A 16986-nucleotide genomic window follows, 5' to 3' on the forward strand; every position below is an offset into this window, starting at 1 on the left:
AAATTGGGTGGGGGCTGTGGCTCGCAGCTGGGTCCCCCGCGGCAGACAGGATATACATCCGGCTGGGGTGTGGGGAAAGCCCAAAGAGCACCGACTGAAGGTCTGACACGCACGCATTAAACTCTATTGGGTGCTAATGTTTTCCCCCCTACCATCCATGCTTGCCCCAAAATTTTCATAAATTCAGCAATGAGCTTGTCGACGACACACACACATACATGAGCATGCAGACTGTGTTCCCCTGTGTGTGTGTGTGTGTGTGTAATAAAAATACGCTAAAATGTTTGCATCACATACATAAACACGCTGCTTATTGCCTACTTCCAGGCGCAAAGAGCCAAGATACGCGATGTGGATGTGTGTGTGTGTGTGTGAGCGGTATTTGTTGGCTATGTGTGTGTTTGTGTGGGTTAAAGGGAGGATGCTGCGGGGCCGGAGGAGATGCTGAAGGAATTGCTGTTCATTTGACTCAACTTCCGTTAGGCGATAATGTTGTGCCTGCCACTGGCATATTAAAGCGCAACCTTTAAAAATTATATGGCTGCGGCAAATGATTTTCTCGATTGGAAAATATTATAAGAAAGTCGAGCATCATCTAAAATATAGAAATAATATATATCTGTGTCGTTTGGAATCATCATCATCAACAATTTAACAATTGGTTGGAAAATATTATAAACAAGAAAGAATAAAATATATCATATAAATAATATATATTGTGTATATTTTGGAATAAAAAAAATCATCAAGAAGTGTGAGTGAATGTGAACTCGAAATTGTTTTTAAATATATTTAAATATTAAAAAATTATATCAATACAGCAGATGACTTTTCCAGTTAAAAATGTAATTGGAAAATAATATACAAAAGTCTTATAATATTTAGAAATTGTTTTGTATTTTTTGAATTAACTATTGATAGGCATTAGAAACCTTTCAGCAAAATGAATTGACACCTAAGTTTATTATTTTAATATATTTTTTATGAGCTATAAACTATTTTTAAACAAATTTTAAGAGTACTTCTAACTGCAAGAAATTATTTTTATCCTTCAGAGTACATTAGTTCAAATTTTAGAAACATTTATTGTATACTTTAAATGAAAAACGTTATCAAGAAATATAAATTCCCACATAAAAGCAAATTGAATTAAATTACATTCAACTATAGTTATAACTATGATTGTCTTTGTTATTATTCCTATTTTTATTATTGATATTATTATTCTTATCATCATTATTGTTATTATTAGAAAATAGTAATAATAAATTATTACTATTATTATTTTTATTATCAATATTAACCGTTATTACTACTCTATTGACTCCGAATTGACCTCTTTTCCTCGGAGTTCTATCTCTAAACCGTCACATTTTGCACAGTTGATTTTATTGGAAATTTAAGGAATTTTTCAATGACGCTTTCATCGGGGCAAAGGGGTGTGCGGGGAGAGAGACCCCCTTTTTCCTTTTCCCATCCTGGCACATCCCGAATCCATTTGGCGTATATGCTTATGCGCGGGCTTATCGGCGCTTCAAGTAAACAGACAGGCAGCTATAAAAATTTGCATTTGACTAATGCCAAATATTCGGAGGAGATGACGACGACGAGGACAGCGATGGCGGCGAGGGGCGCGGGCTCTCCGATAAGCTGCAGAAAAACCCCACGAAAAAAAAAGAAAAACCTTAACCCCCTCAACAGCGCCTTCCCTTAACCCATGAGTCAACCCTTGCAAAACAGCCACAACGAGAACAACAACAATAACGTCTTGGAGGAGAGATGCCAATGCGTTTACTGATTTTTTGAGTGCGATACGTGCAAAGATTTTCCTTTTCTTTTGCTTTTTTCCACGCTGGTGATATGGGGTGCGCCAAGAAGGGAGGGGGAGGCTGAATTGGGGGGGTTGGATGCTTTTATGCTATTTCCTATTAAGCTATTTGTTGTTGGCTCTCTTTTATCGCCTCTTCTCTCTTTCTCTCTGTGTGTCTGTTTATTCCTCCCGCTTCTCGGCATTGTGAGTTTGCCAAATTTCGTGTATGGCAGTTGCATTGCAAAAGATACTAAAAGCTTACCCCACAGATACTCACACACACACACACACTCATCACATACACACAACACACACACTTGTCTCGTTTATCGATTTTCTTCACCCCCTGTGGCCGCCTGTCTGCCAAGCTGCACCCTGTGTGGATTTTTGACATGCCAACGCATTTTAAATTTGCATTTTTTGGCACCGAAAAACTGGAAAAATTTTTAGCTAAAAGCATTAGGAGCATCGAAAGGGGGTGGTGTAGAGAGGCTGAAGTACGTTAAAGCTCAGTTGAACAACTGAAATTGGCAAAATATGCCAACAATAGACTTAGTTTTCGTTGGCAAAATATTGAAAAATATTGCTACGTAAATATTTAGAAATATCTAGTGCCGAAAAATAATTCAGAAAAATGGTTGAAATTTATGGAAGTGTTACAAAGAGTGCGGAAAAAATGCATGAATATGGATGAGTAAAGGCTGGGTTAATTTTCAGAGAGAAATGGTTGGGAATGGTCAAAGAAAAAAAATATATATATATTGTTTAAGGTCCCTGGCAAGAGAGAGCAGAATAAATTAGAATTTTGAAACATAAGGTAAGTTTGAATATTCCATCTAATTGGGTTACAGAATGGCCAAGCTTTTCTAGTTTTCAATTTTCGTGTTTCGCAGGATCTTTAATAATAGGAAACACCTGAGGCCACACATTCCATAGTTAGCTGGTTTAACCTTTAGCCCCAGCTGCCAGCTTACCGGCGGAATCTGGTTCTATAAAATTTATGACGAACCATATACACGAATATAAATGCTGTAATAAGTCACTGTCAGGAGTTATGAGTTCGTATGTGTTTGGGACAGCCTTGGAAGGTATGTAACTTTTTGCAGAAATGCTCCTTGATTTATTGGGGCTGACGTATTGGCACACATTTCACCGAGAGATCCTTATGCAAATACTAATTAATATTTTTCCACTTTTGAAATCACTCCCCCGGCGGACATTCAAATTGCTTTGGGCTTATTAGGGCGATCTCATTAAGTCCCGACACGCCCACAATTAAAAGCATCCAACCCCCCATAGAAAAAACAAAACAAAACAAAGAAAACGAACTTTCGCAAAAATTATTATGAGCTCTTATAATAGATTATGTCAAAACGGAACCAAACTTGCCCTGGAGTCAGGAAAAATTCCCTGAAATTAATTTGAAAATATGAAAAGCGAGGGTGGGTCGGTGGCTGGGAAAATAGCTGTGAATTTGTTGTGTGTGTCACGTCCAGTATTTTTTCGACTTTTCCGTTCAGCTATGGAAATTTTGTTTTCTTGGAGGCCATTTCTGGCAAATGGCAGCTAAGCGACGCATAATGAGGACTCAAGCCAAAGACTTGGGCGACTTTCTGCGGTTGCCTCAAGGCCCCAAGGCCACCGGAAAAAACCTCCCTAGAAGCGAAACGTCTTTAAGATGGCGAAAGTAGAAATAAGTACGTAGCACAATTGATTTAAGCTGCTTGGTTGGGCTCTTCTCTCCTTTGACTGGGGCCTAATCCTATTTTTCATTAATCTAATTAAGGCTGCGTAGAGAGTAGACATTTTCGGGTAGACGAGGCCAATCTAATGAAATTATTGCCAGAGACAAAGGCCCTGGCTAAGGCAGTATCGATTAGCAAAATTGAGGTCAATTAGCCGCTGCTATGGAATCTTTTGGCAAGTGAAAATGCTTCGAAAATGCTCCGAAAATTCCATGAAAACTGTACGAAGATCCCCAAAGGTGCCTGGCTGGCTATTAATTAAATTTTCGCCAAAAAGTTTAAAGGCATCGCACAAGAATCCCAAGAATTTCCACCGAAAATTGTGTTGTGTATGTGTGGATAAGTAAAGGCGAAGGCAAACATTCCCCTAGGTAATCTCGCAGCTGAAACCCTGACAGCCCAGAAATATTTAATGCTCACTGCCATATTTAATAATAAAAAACCTTTTACACACTGCGCCAAATAAAAAAAAAATACCCCGAGAAGAGAGCAAAAAAAAAGAATGTGAAAAGGGCAACAACAGACGTCCTTTGGGGATTTTGAAAGCGACTAAGAGGCTGGCGAGAAGTGCGATAAATAAGGACGAAGGATGGAGCGGCTGCGAGTGCAGGGCATTCAAATGCTGGGTATTCGAGGCACTGGGCTGCACCGAACTAAATGCTCGGGCGCCTGAAAGTATGCTTTCAATTGTGCGCAATTTAGTGCGACAGGACGACAACAAAAGGACCTTCTCCTCCAGCCGCATGTGTGTGTGCTTGTGTGTGTAAATGCAATTGTGCCCGCGTGTCCGTGTACGTGTCCATGTCCCTGTGTGTGTGCCTGACTAGGTGCGAACAAACACGTGCGAAGCGGCGCCTAAAAACAGGCAGCACAAAAAGGCCAGCGACTCTCCGGCTCATTGTTTGCCATGCTTTCTGCTTTCCGCTCGATGCTCTCTGCTCCCTACTGCTTGCCTTCTGCCTTCTGCCCTGTGATTACGATTATTATGATTATTGTTTACTAAAGCCGTGGAGTACTGAGTACTGCAAAAAGCAAGACCTGTGTAAAGGCAAATACCACAATAAAAGTTCATAAAATAAAACTGGCCTCGGCATCGTGGATTTTGAGTTTGCTTTGTTCTGTTTTTTTCCTTTTCTTTTTTTTCACAGGAAAACAAAGGGGTTTATTTGGTAAATTTAAGCTATATAGTTTATATCAGCTATTGCCAGTAAAAATGCCTGTTTCAGCTGTTTTCAGCACTAGTGTGACCTTGCAAGCAAAGCAAATAAACGGTCACTTAAAGAAATAGTTAGGTTAATCACTATTTGATTTAGGTTTATAATTTAATAACCTGATATTTACGTAAAATAAATATTAGCATTTTATTTTACTTAAATTTTGAACGGCTCAAAAATCATATTTATCAAATAACTACTTTTAAATATGTATGCTTTACAAATAAATTTAAATAATCTAAATTACTTAATCTTCCCATTTTGTTAGTTATTTAATCTTCAACTCACTTTAAAATAATTTTTAATAGTATAATATACAGAAAACATATTAGATTTTCTTTCTGTGTTGACTGTCTTTTGCTTTGTTCCGTCCTGCCAACAATGCGACATGGCCGCGCTAGTTTTATGTGGCACATAAACATAGCTGCCACTCGCGTTGTTGCATGCTTTTTGGCGCGCAAAAACTTGGCGCTCGCTTGCCATTTTATTGCTTGTCTTACACACACACATACAAGCAACCAACCAAGAACACCCAGAACACACACATTCGCATTACTTTTGTCATTCCATTTCCATTTCGTTTTCGTTTTGTTTTCTTTTGTCGTATTTCGCTTCTTGTGCCAACAACCTGCCACGCCTGAAATATGCTTGCTGCATACTTTTGGGCGCTGGGCATGAAATTAAACGCGGAACATAATCCCCAAAAATAAATATGGAACGTTTATCTCAGGGCTCACAAGTGAAACTAGATTTTTAAGTTGATTTAAGGTCTAATTATATCTTTTACTAAAAGTAATTTTACACTAACCTGATAATTATTAAAGACTTGGTTGAATTATTCGCTTAAAATATTTTTATAGTTGAATTTATTATAATTATTTCCAATAATTTAATAAGAACTGTTAATTTTGACTTGGAACTCTCTTTTCGACGGAAATTTAGCACTTTTCTGTCTTGTTTATCTTGTGGGGGAGATCCTCGTTATGTTTTCTAGGAATTGTGATTACTCTTTTATTTTTTGTCCAACTCCAGAGTTGGCGTTGGCAAATTAATGTTGCGCCTAGTCGGCCGGACACGGACGCTGCTCCGGCGGAAGCGGAAACCGGAAATTGCGCGCACAACAAGCGAGCGACCCACCGAAACGCTGGCCGCACACTCGCACACTCACTCGCAACACCTCCACTTGAGTGTTTTTCGGTCGTTTTTTTGTTGTTTATGTTTCGCCGGGACGAAACCGCAGAAAATCCAGCCGATTGATGCGTATTTAAGAACGCTTGAAATGCAATTAATTTTGTATATGTATATATATATATTATTTTTTTCTCGTATTTATATCGAACACACTTGGCACACACTTCACCGGTCCGAGCAATTAATGATGTTTGCCCAGTTGTTGTGTTGTCGCGTATTTATTGTGCATATTTGACATGTCTGCGCACTCGGCACACTTCACACTCCCAAAAACTTGGAAATGAGTTCCGCTAATGGGGTGCTTTCCGCTTTTCCGATACGCGGCTATTCTGTCTAGTTGTTGTCGCGAAAAAGTTACTACTACCACCGCCCCCCTGGAGGATTTTTCCGAGGAATATTTTTACGCAGCGATTTCCCTCTGACAAAATATTTATATTTGGATATATGCCACGACGCACGTCCGATGCTGACGACCAACGCTCGCAAACTAACGGATGTCCCCAGCGAGGATATCCGCGAGATACATTTCAGCATCGTGTGTTATACCCCGACTGTTATACGACTTCCAGCCAGAGAGATAGAGAGAGAGAGTATTCAGAGAGTTGCGCCTTGTGGCTCTTTGGCTCTCTCTGTGTCTCGTAGAGAATCCATCCTCTCTCTCTCTCTCTCTTAGCTGCCGGCTTGGTTTTGTTTGGCGGCATTTGTGGGATTCGCCCAGTATCTCAATCTCATCATCACCATTTGCCGGCTCCCGAGATCCTCCAGAGGAAACTTAACTGCATTTGCTTATAAATTATGTCTCGGCCTGGGGTGTTAATGTGCACTGAATCGCTCCAAAGTGACGCACTGCCAGAGTGACAGTTGGACGGAATGACGCAGGATGACGGGACTGATAGACTGAAGGACGGAGCGACCGGTGTTTTTGTGCCCTACGACAAGGACACACCTGTTGGGCCAAAACCGAGTGCAGGTGAAAGGGTTCTGCGCACGGCGAAGGACACTAGGTGCACTACTAAATAGTTGGGAGTTCCTTTGTGTGGGCATTCTAATTGGTAAAATAAGGAGCGATTAATATACATTTAAAGTCTTTTGTAATTAATCAAGTTCTGAATAAAAATTTCTTGTCAAAAAAAGCTATTGTAAAACCTTTGTTAATAAAAAGATTTGGAAGGAAAGAGTATAGAATAAGCAATAAAATAAATATATACAATAAATAATAATATAAATACAATATACATAAAGATGTAAATACATATTAAATATTTCCATGCTTAATCAAGAGATTACATTACTTTGAAAGATTAATGATGAATGGTATATTAAGACAAAAATGGTATAAATAAAAAGCTTTTAATATTTATTATAATACTTTTGTTTTTAAGAATATTTTTCTAAGAAAATAACAAATGCACACCTAAAAGGAAGGAGTTATTAGGGTTTAAAATATAGTTGTCTATTATTGTCTATGTCTTTCCAATTATCTTTCAAAGAATTTTAATAAAAACTCACAAAATATCCTATTTTCAATAATTTCCCAGTATATTATGAACCTTTCCCAATAATTTTTGACCAGCTCTTGTTGTTTATATATACCAAAATAAATCTCAATTTAAAATATTGACTTAACCCCCGCTTCCGGGAGCACTCCACTTGAAAGAGGCCCTTCAGGGTTTCATTACAAAGACAGTTACCGAAATCAATTGACCCGCTGCTGGCTCCTATTTCCACTTCTCTCTTCCTTTTCCTGCGCCATAAATATATCTATATCTCTTAAGCAGCCCTGTCAATTAGCTGTTTAATTGTTTTTACAGTAAACTCCGACCGATGAAAAGAAAGGCAACATAAATCACGTCAGTGCAACGCCCAGAATTTACATAAATAATTGCAGGCGAGCGAGCGTGGGTCGGCTTTCTCTTATCCCATGCTACATACATATCTCCCGCTATATCCCACAGTACCGTCTCGCCTAAACATCATTAAAAATAAAACCAATTAACGGTTTCGAGTGCCTGTCGCCTGACAGCAACAAAAACTATAATAAAAGGAGCTACAGCCAAGAGCAACCCCAGTGCGTTCCGAAAATAGTTTCAACTTTGCGAAAAATATGTGAAAAATGAGCCAGGCAAGACAATGTGCGCGACAGAGACAGGAGAGAGGCGGCGGGAAAGAGAGAGAGGGAGTGAGGGAGAAATGTCATTGCCATTGCAGTCACACATTGTCATAATGGTGTTGTTGCTGCTATTGTTGCGGTTGCCAGAGGACGACCAGGAGGAGAGCCAAGGAGCACGAGGGAGAGGTTTCGGGTTCATTTTTCGGGTTCAACTCCAGGGGTTGTTGCTGTGTTGATGCTGCTGCTGCTCCTGCTGCATCTGCTTGACAATTGTTGCCACTTATATACGATTTTTCTCTGTGCTAATCCCAATGCCAGAATCACAAGCGGTGGTATAAAAAAATGCAGCGAATACAATGTCTCGACTGTGGAATACCTGGTGCTTCATTCCAAGAAATCATTGCATACTTTTGGAAGCAGCAGAAATCTCTGATATCTATAATGTTGAATTAAGACTTAATGATTAGCCTGTAAACTTGATATATTTTCCAGTTTTCAACTTGAGTGAAGTCTAATATATTTAAAAATAATCTGCCTCGACCATAGAAAGCCTGGTGTCGTGTTCCTGTTTTTCGTGTATTTAACTATCAGTTAATTGAATATTATATTAATATTAATCCAATTTAATAATACTTTACTTTATTATTACTTTGTAGTTCACTACAAAGTCCTTAAAAATCTGTTCTATCGGAGATTTTGAGCTTCAATAAATATTGCATTATTTTAATAATTAATATTTTGTTATTGATTTACCAAGTTCAATGACATTCCCCACTTCCACCTTTTGCTTTAATGCAACATACCCATGGCACTCACGAAATACCCCCCAAATGAAAAGCTCTCACAACCCGTACAAATTTCCGCAGAAAATGCAATTTGGTTTACGTTTCGCTTTGACAATGACTTGCAGTTAAGTCGCCAAACCCCGGTGACGGAGCTAAAAACTTCGATTTGAAATTAAATTTGCCACGCGTCCAGTTTCACATTTATGTTTATCCAAGACGACTCTCTATATACATATATGTTTATCTAGGAATGAACTCTCTGACCCCCTCCGGGGCTGGGATCATAGCCTTTTAAACGTTCTTAAAAGCGCAACTAATAAGGCCTCGAAAGTGGCAAGTCATGTGGAAATATGGGAACTATTGCAGCACACACGCCTATGAAGAAGGGTAGCTACTGCACCTTCCCCCGGAAAACTCAGATACTTGAGCGGCATACCTCAGAAAACATTTATCAAAGGTTTAATTGAAAATCATGCAGCTGACAACCCTGGCAGGGCCTAAGAGAATCGTTACTCTTTGGATTTTTCACGAATTTCCCGCTCTCTGCGCATTGCGTTTTCCAGTGAGCGACTGGTGGTTCTCTTTGGCTTTCCCGCTAACTTAAATGGCATTTCATTCAGAAACCAAAACTCAAGGCGGGTTCAACCTCAAAGTACTTGTAGTTGAATAATTTCTATTGTTGTTTTTCGGTTTTTCAGGGCAAAAGTAAATTTTGCAAAATAATTTCACAGAGAAGAAAAGGAGAGGAACCCAGAGACACACACAGAGAGAGAGGGAGTGAGAAATGGGATGGAGAAAGAGAATGCTTCAAGGCAGCGAACACAAATCACGGAAAATATAATTTATTATTTCTTGCCTTATCCTTGAGCCGCAGCCAAGTATCTTCTTCTCTTTCCATCGTCTTGCCTCAACTCCTCTCTTTTCAGTGATGTGTTTGTCTTTGGCCCGGGTCCTTAGTCCGTAGTCCGTAGTCCGTATTCCGTTGAAGTAGAAGTAGTAGTCCTCCCCCCGGAACCGTTCATTGCCATTCCGGGTGGCCCCACCTTATTCCCTTCACCTTGTCCTAGCAAAATTCTATGCTTAACGCCATTTTTGTGTGCGAGACACGATGACGACAAATTTTCAACGTGCAACCTGACACTGAGCTGAGATTTTCCAAATTCCTTGTCTTCACTTGTGCACCACCCTTTACCGATTTTCCCTCTGCACTGCGGGAAAACCTACGGTGACGACCCAGTTTTGTACATAATATCAAAGGAAAATGTATCTTCAATAAAGTAATTAGATATTTGAACTTGAAATTCTGTGTAAATTAAATTTTGTAACTAATTTGATCTTGATTATATTATACAAGCAAGATGATTGCGGTTTTCAATAAAATAAAAGAAGTTATTGAAATATAGAAACATTTCTTGCTTTAAATATTCTAAAAGTCTATTCTTTTTATCGATTTGTTATCGATTATTAATTACCTCAACGAGAAATATTTATTAAAGTTTGACCAAATGAGTGTTACATGCATTTAAAACTGATATGTGAAACTTATTTTTTATGTGTTTCCCAATTCAAAAGTATTAAATATGTTTATAAATAAATTAATGTACAAATTAATGTATAAATATTCGAATTTCTTACTTTAGCAAACACTATACAATTCATTTGTCGTTTGCTATCGATTTCAAATTACTTATCGAAAAGCTTTCTCTTAGTGTGACCAAATGATTGCTGCATGCATGCAAAATTGCCAGAGACTCCGTCGCCGTCTCCTGTCTTGCCTCAGTCCCTTTCATCGTCCTCAGCCCCGTCTCCCTTTCCCTCGCTCTCCCTCTGGCTCTGTGTCTCCAACTGCGACTCCGACATTTGAAAGGATTAGACCAGCTCATGTGTCCTGTGTGTCGTCGTGTGTGCGAGTGGGAGAGCAGGAGAGCAGCCTAGGATAGGACGTTTGTGCCAACGTAAAAAGTATTTGCACAACTCTCAAGTGGGTCAAATGATTAGGCGGCATGATGAAGTGCCTTGCCACTTGAGCCGCCGCCCCCAACGCCTTCCTGCCTCCTTGCCTTCTTACATCCTTGCGCCTCCCCTGGCCTCCATCCAAAAATAAACAGTTTAATGTTTTGAATGAGCAATTGAATTTGATTATGCAGGGGAGCTCAGGGGGGTGGCTGCTGTCTCGGATTCTCCAAGAAAGTGAAGACATCCCCCAATCCAGCATCCATCGGCAAATAACTTCGAATGCATTACGTAATGGGGTCTTATGGGTTTGGTTGGGTGGAAAGGGGGTGGAGAAGGGGAGATCCCAAGATCCTACCATATAGATGAGAAACGTTAAGCGGCTTACGTGAAATAAGACAACACCTTACGTTGGCTTATGCTGCCTGCCGGCTGGGATTGCCCGAAATTTGACTAGTATGTAGGTCCTGGTAGTGTAATTAGGTTCGAGTGCGTTACTCCCGGGGATTACATTCCGTACGCTTCATTATGTAGTTCAAGACTGTTTTTGGTCATATTACACGGGTTTATTATCGCCCAAATGCTGGCGAAACGGAGATGCATAAACATTTAAAACTCATTTTGAGAAGTTCTATAAGCTGTAAGGGAATTTATGGTTTGAAAATCGAAAGAAGCACAATTTAATATAGGGAGGCATATTAATATTCAAAGTTCTACAGAGATAAATATTTATAAATTCACCTTGTAAGCAAAGTATTTTCTTTAATTTGTAATATAGAGTACTCTTCGTTTTCAATTAGTTTCTATTATGTGTTTTTACCATTTTAAATAATTATTAATGTAAAGAAATGAGTATTCATGCTGCACTTGTCTTCTAAAAAAGAATATGTAAGTATAATAAAGGTATTTAGACCTGCAGTTCAATATAATTTAAAGTATATAGACTTAGAACTTATTAATGCATAAGTATTTAAAACCATTCCACTTAATAATAATAAATAACCTACGATTTTATCTATCAGATATCATATCTTGTTTCGTTTGAATAAAACTATAATAAATGCGCATTTGTCACATTTAAATGTATTGAATAAAACATAAATAAATTATCTTGGTCATTTACAATTTGTGTAAACCCAAAATAGGATATGTTATTTACATTTAAACTCAGATCTCATCACACAACAGGACATTGAACTTTAAAGCTGTGTAATAAGACTTATAATTATTAACTCTCATGGTATCCCTTTTTATCCCTCATCCGTTGACACTTATATCCGCTTTTTTAGGTACATATAAAGCCATATTTTAAAAATATAAAAACACTCACATTCTCTCAGTTGTACGCAATAAAAATGGTGTGGCAAATTTTTATTACCTCGTTGCCTGCATATAATCCCAAAAATTATCGCTCAAGGACCTGTGCTGTATAATATCCTTTCGAAAAACATTACATCCCGAAGTCCCAGTGCCTGGGCCACAACTCCCAACATATTTCCACATTCATTACATGACATGAACAACGGGGACAGAAACAAAACAGGAAATTGCTACTTAAATTCAAAGCCAATCTCTGTGCTGGCAAATGTTCCAAAAATAAGCCAAACAGAAAATAAAAGATAAAAGCCGAAGACAATGGCGTGCAAAATATGGCAGGGCATGGAAATGGTAGTTGGACGGAGGCTGGGAAACTGGGAAAACTGGGAAACCGCCCAAGTAGCGACGACATTTAACGTTTTAAATCTGATTATTCCACAACAACTGTCAATAATGCAGAGAGTGAGGGAAGAAAACCTCAGGGGAAAAGGGACCACGAGCCAGGACCTCTCCTCCTCATCACCCACACTAAGCCGGGCCCAAATGAGCCGGGCGACCGTTGATTTTCCCAGCCTCCTTTTTTTGGGAAACCATGCCTTTTCACCAACCGCAAAACGAGGCGAGAAAATTGTCACCGAAAAAGTAAAACCGGTCTCCGTCGAATTGTGTAAATCAAAAAAATAATTGCGACTGATAACAACATCAATAACAATAAGCGACGGTGGCCGGTCTGAAAAAAAATAAAAAGGTGAAGCCACCACGAATTGCACACAATAACCATAAAGGATAAGGGGATAACGTTGAAAAGGGGTTGAGTTGGCACGGAGGATGGAGAGGGCGTGGCTGGGTCCTGTCAAAATACTAGACTCCGAGGTCGGGGCTTCCGGTGCTCAGCAGAGCTCGGGGCTCTTGTATTATTCCGGGTTCGGGGATTTTCACTCCCCCTCTCCCACCCCCTGGCTAATTTATGGCTCACTCTCTTAAAGTTTTGTTCGAATTTCGGGCTCGTAAATCTTTTCAACACATACAAGCCAAGCCGCACAGGCGGCACTCCATAATACACTCGACTCCTGCGAGTTCACTTCACCACCGCACTTCAGGCCACCGAGCGGCTCCTACTTCAACACTTGGCGGCGTTGCCTTTATTTACTTCATATTAATATTAAGTTCATTGTGTCAAGTTGCCAGCGCCGATTCCTTATCACATTTTTTCTTCTCCCTTCTTTTTAATTTTAGTCGCGCGCAAGGACAATGAGCGAGCGATGAGAACGACACTTCTCCGGCTTGTTTGTCGGGCCTTTGGCTCCGGCTCCGGCTCCTGGCTTGGCTTGGCTTGGCGTCGGCTTATCTCCTGGCTGCCTGGCATTTACATTCAACGCCTGACAGCTTCTTCGGGGGTTTCCCCCTCGCCCGGTGTGAGAAAAGAAGATTTTTCCCTTTGTGATCCGATATTTTTGAGGCTTTGCCAGCGAGCGCGCCTTAAAGTGTCTTAAAGTTTGGCGCAAATAATTATCGAGGAAATATCCAAGGCACCCCTGCCGAATTTTCACACAGTTCGTTGAATATTCGATAGCGTTATGATGTGGGAAAAAATACACCAAAAGGCTTTCCCATGTGCAAAATGTCCTTATTCTTATTTTTGGCAACATTTCCGTCACCTTTTTTCTTCAAGTTTCAGGTCTCTTTTCAGGTCTTATTTTCCTCAAGAAAAATTGTACAAGAGGTTTACCCTGTACTGTAGAGCTCTAGAAATGACTTGGGGTTTTTAAACATTTTAAAAGGTGTCTTAAATATTACTTTTTAAGTTAAGAATTCTATGAAATTTGTTCTTTATCATGTTGTATTTTGTAGCTCAATCTTTCCAGTATATTGTAATAGCTCATGTGATTTCTGAAGCAGCCCCCAAAAATTACATTTAATTAAGTAATTTAATTATAACACAGAAAAATCCTTTAAGTCCAAGCCATAAATCAACTCTGCCTGTCACAAAGAGTCTCTTTTAGCTCAAGAAAAGTCTCCCAAAGCTGCCTTTTCAAATAATTTTTTCTTCAAAAACTTCCATGTAACCCGCTATTTACTATAATTATTACATTAACCAAACAAGAAAAGAAGCTAACCTCGGGATGCCAAAGTTTGTATACCCTTCTAGTTTCAATTAGAATAAGTAAGAATAAATCAATTTTGGTTATAAGAAAATAAAAATAAATAAAAATGGTAATAAAATAATAAAAAATACATATGCATATAAAACATGTTGATCAAAATTTAAACAATTATTTTAAAATAAACAACAAATATTAAATTTTAATAAATTAGTATTAATATATATACAGTAAAATAAGGCTTGAAATAATTATTTTTAAATGTATTTTTAAATTTACATATCTACAAATGGCCATGAAATAAAAAGGTAAACAAACGCGGATCTGTAACTGTCTAAATGTCAAAATTGAGAACCACAACAGTGGATCGTATCTATTTGGTGGCTCTCTAGCTCTTAGGTTCCACTCTTCACCGCGAGAGCAAGACAAAAACAGAGAAGAAAGAAATTCGCGCGGGAGGACCGATAGAGACCGAGAGGTTAAAGACAATAAGAAAATAGTGTTGTTTCACTCACCCACCTACATTGCGTATAGCTGTAGATCTCAACGGCGAATTTGAGAACAAAGCACACACAAAACAAAAAAAGATATATATATAACCTTCTAAATTTGCGAAGGTATTGCACACATTTTATACACACTTTTTCTTCACAATTGTTGCACTTGCACTTAAAAAAAGAAAAAAATTAACTAGCCAGCAAATAATGCACTGATCTTGGCCATTAATGATTAAAAGAAAAAACACGGCCTGACTGCCCCCACTTCACTTACACTTTTCACTGTGGGGCTCGCTTTTGCCCCACACTTTTGGCACCTGCCACTGGGTTTTCCGTTGCACTCTTCCATTTATTTTATTTTTGACCACCGCAATAACCACCTGTTTAGAGATCTTTTCCTTTTTTTCGCTCCTTTTCAAGTTTTCGTTTTTCCTCCGCTTCACGCAATGGAGCTAGAGCTGCACAAAGATCGATTATTAGTATCGATGGCTATTATACGAATGGTATCGATTTAACATTTTGAGTATCGATATATCGATGTCCCCACGGAGTACCAAAAAGCTTTACAAAAAGTGGAAAATTATTGAATGATTTAATTTAATTTATAAATAGTACAAATATAATGATACTGTATAAAAATATGTGGAAAATCTGCAAATTAAAATTATTTATCTCTTAATTTCCGATATTTTCTATGGCAGCTGTACATTTATATGAAAATCTATGGAAAACTAAATCGACTCGGCTGTTGATCAATAATATATATAATTTATGCCTCCTTTACTGCGTTGCAAACTTCTAACTAAAATTATAATACCCTGCAAGGGTATAAAAAGTATCAAGTGTCTTGAAATAACATCAAAAATCTTTAATTCTAATTACCAGTAAGATATGGTCATAACCCTTGGCACCATTTAGCACCACCGAGAGCACTTCTCAAGTCTGTCATCGAGCACTCGCCCAGTTCATTGGCGGTTGAGAGGACTTTCCTTCCACCTGGTATCGCGCCAGATGTGCTCAAACACACCCGGAGTCATCAAACAAATAGCTATATATCATAGCCATGCTGATAATGCGCCCTGATTAAAGGCTCGACATGGGCGGCGTCTGCCCCCCGCCAGGACCAACCATCAGAGGGTTGATTCTGATCTGCTGACTTTCGCTTCCCATTGTGGCAGTCGGGGATTCAGGATTCAGGACTCAGGACTCAGGAATCCTGCGTATTATTTGCATGCCCCGCGAGTCGTGCGCGTCATCATCATAATCATCAGTGTCACAGTCGCCATCAAAGTAATTGCAGCCACACTTCGGGACAATCCCAGTTGCTCCATTGGAGCGTGCTTGGAAATTATTTCACAATTTTTAATAGCTTCAGCTGGCGTCGTGACTTGGCTAATTTAAGGTTTTTGCTTGAATCCTTGAAGAAGTTCCTCTTTGGGGGTAGTCCTGGGGTTCGGCGACCCTCAAGACAATCGCACATTTGGGAGTCTTTTCAGGAGGCACTTGTGGTTAACCCCAGAGAATGTCATTCCGTTTGGGTCTTGTTATTGCTAATGAGCTATATGGCTTATAGCTGGGTTAAGTTAAATCTTTAAGTGCAGGAATAAAGCTATATGATTTATATACTTAATTTACTATTATTTTAGCCTTTAAGCAAGGACCTACTCCTTTCGGGCAAGTAAGAGAATGCACTACATTTCCACCTAATGAAATAAAACAAAAAGCAAATTGACATTGGCCACGATATTGGACCATTCCGGCATTGAATTTCGCAGCAAAAAAAAAACTACCAGCTTTTCCGCCCACAGACCATTTCCCCATACCCATCGCCAGCAATTTGAAAACTTCAGCATCAGTCGGCTGGCGGTTTTTATGGCATTTGGCTGCCCCCTCTTTTGGCCTTTTCGGCGTTCTGCCAACTGACTTTTTGGCCATGGCCATTGCACATTGCGTTGAGAGATGATACACTCACTCCATCTTCCTTTTTTGTTCCTGTTGTATTGTTGTCCTTGCTGGTCACAAAATTGAGTTAATTATCGTGTCGCATAATTAGAAAAGTTAAGGCCAAAAAACAGTACCCAAGTTGGCCATTCGACGAGAGCAGACAGCCTTGCGTGCGGGCGGAAAACCTTAATTTCACGCTCTTATGCGGAAAACGCATTTCAATTTCCCTAATTCCAGTTAATAACTCAACAAATACGCCAGAAGGCAAAGAACTTCTAAATGCAAATATTGATAGATACTTTGTTGAGTGTGCCAAGC

At 39.1% G+C, this 16986-nt stretch overlaps 1 protein-coding gene across 3 annotated transcripts in view; it reads right to left on the bottom strand.

Annotated features, from left to right (window-relative positions):
* tei (irregular chiasm C-roughest protein teiresias) overlaps positions 1-15205 on the bottom strand; it is a 135786-nt gene extending 120581 nt beyond the window's left edge. For 2 of the 3 annotated variants that reach the window (XM_086838267.1, XM_020959865.2), the window contains exon 1: positions 5578-6452. The gene's annotated coding sequence lies outside the window, so the exon portion shown is untranslated. Of the gene's footprint in view, positions 1-5577; positions 6453-14998 lie in introns of those variants that run through there. The other variant, XM_086838266.1, reaches the window with a different exon arrangement.
* Positions 15206-16986: the final 1781 nt, after the last annotated feature.

The sequence above is a fragment of the Drosophila serrata genome, unplaced genomic scaffold (assembly GCF_035046125.1).
Source record: "Drosophila serrata isolate PLE 108 unplaced genomic scaffold, ASM3504612v1 contig_347, whole genome shotgun sequence".
Taxonomy (NCBI): domain Eukaryota; kingdom Metazoa; phylum Arthropoda; class Insecta; order Diptera; family Drosophilidae; genus Drosophila; species Drosophila serrata.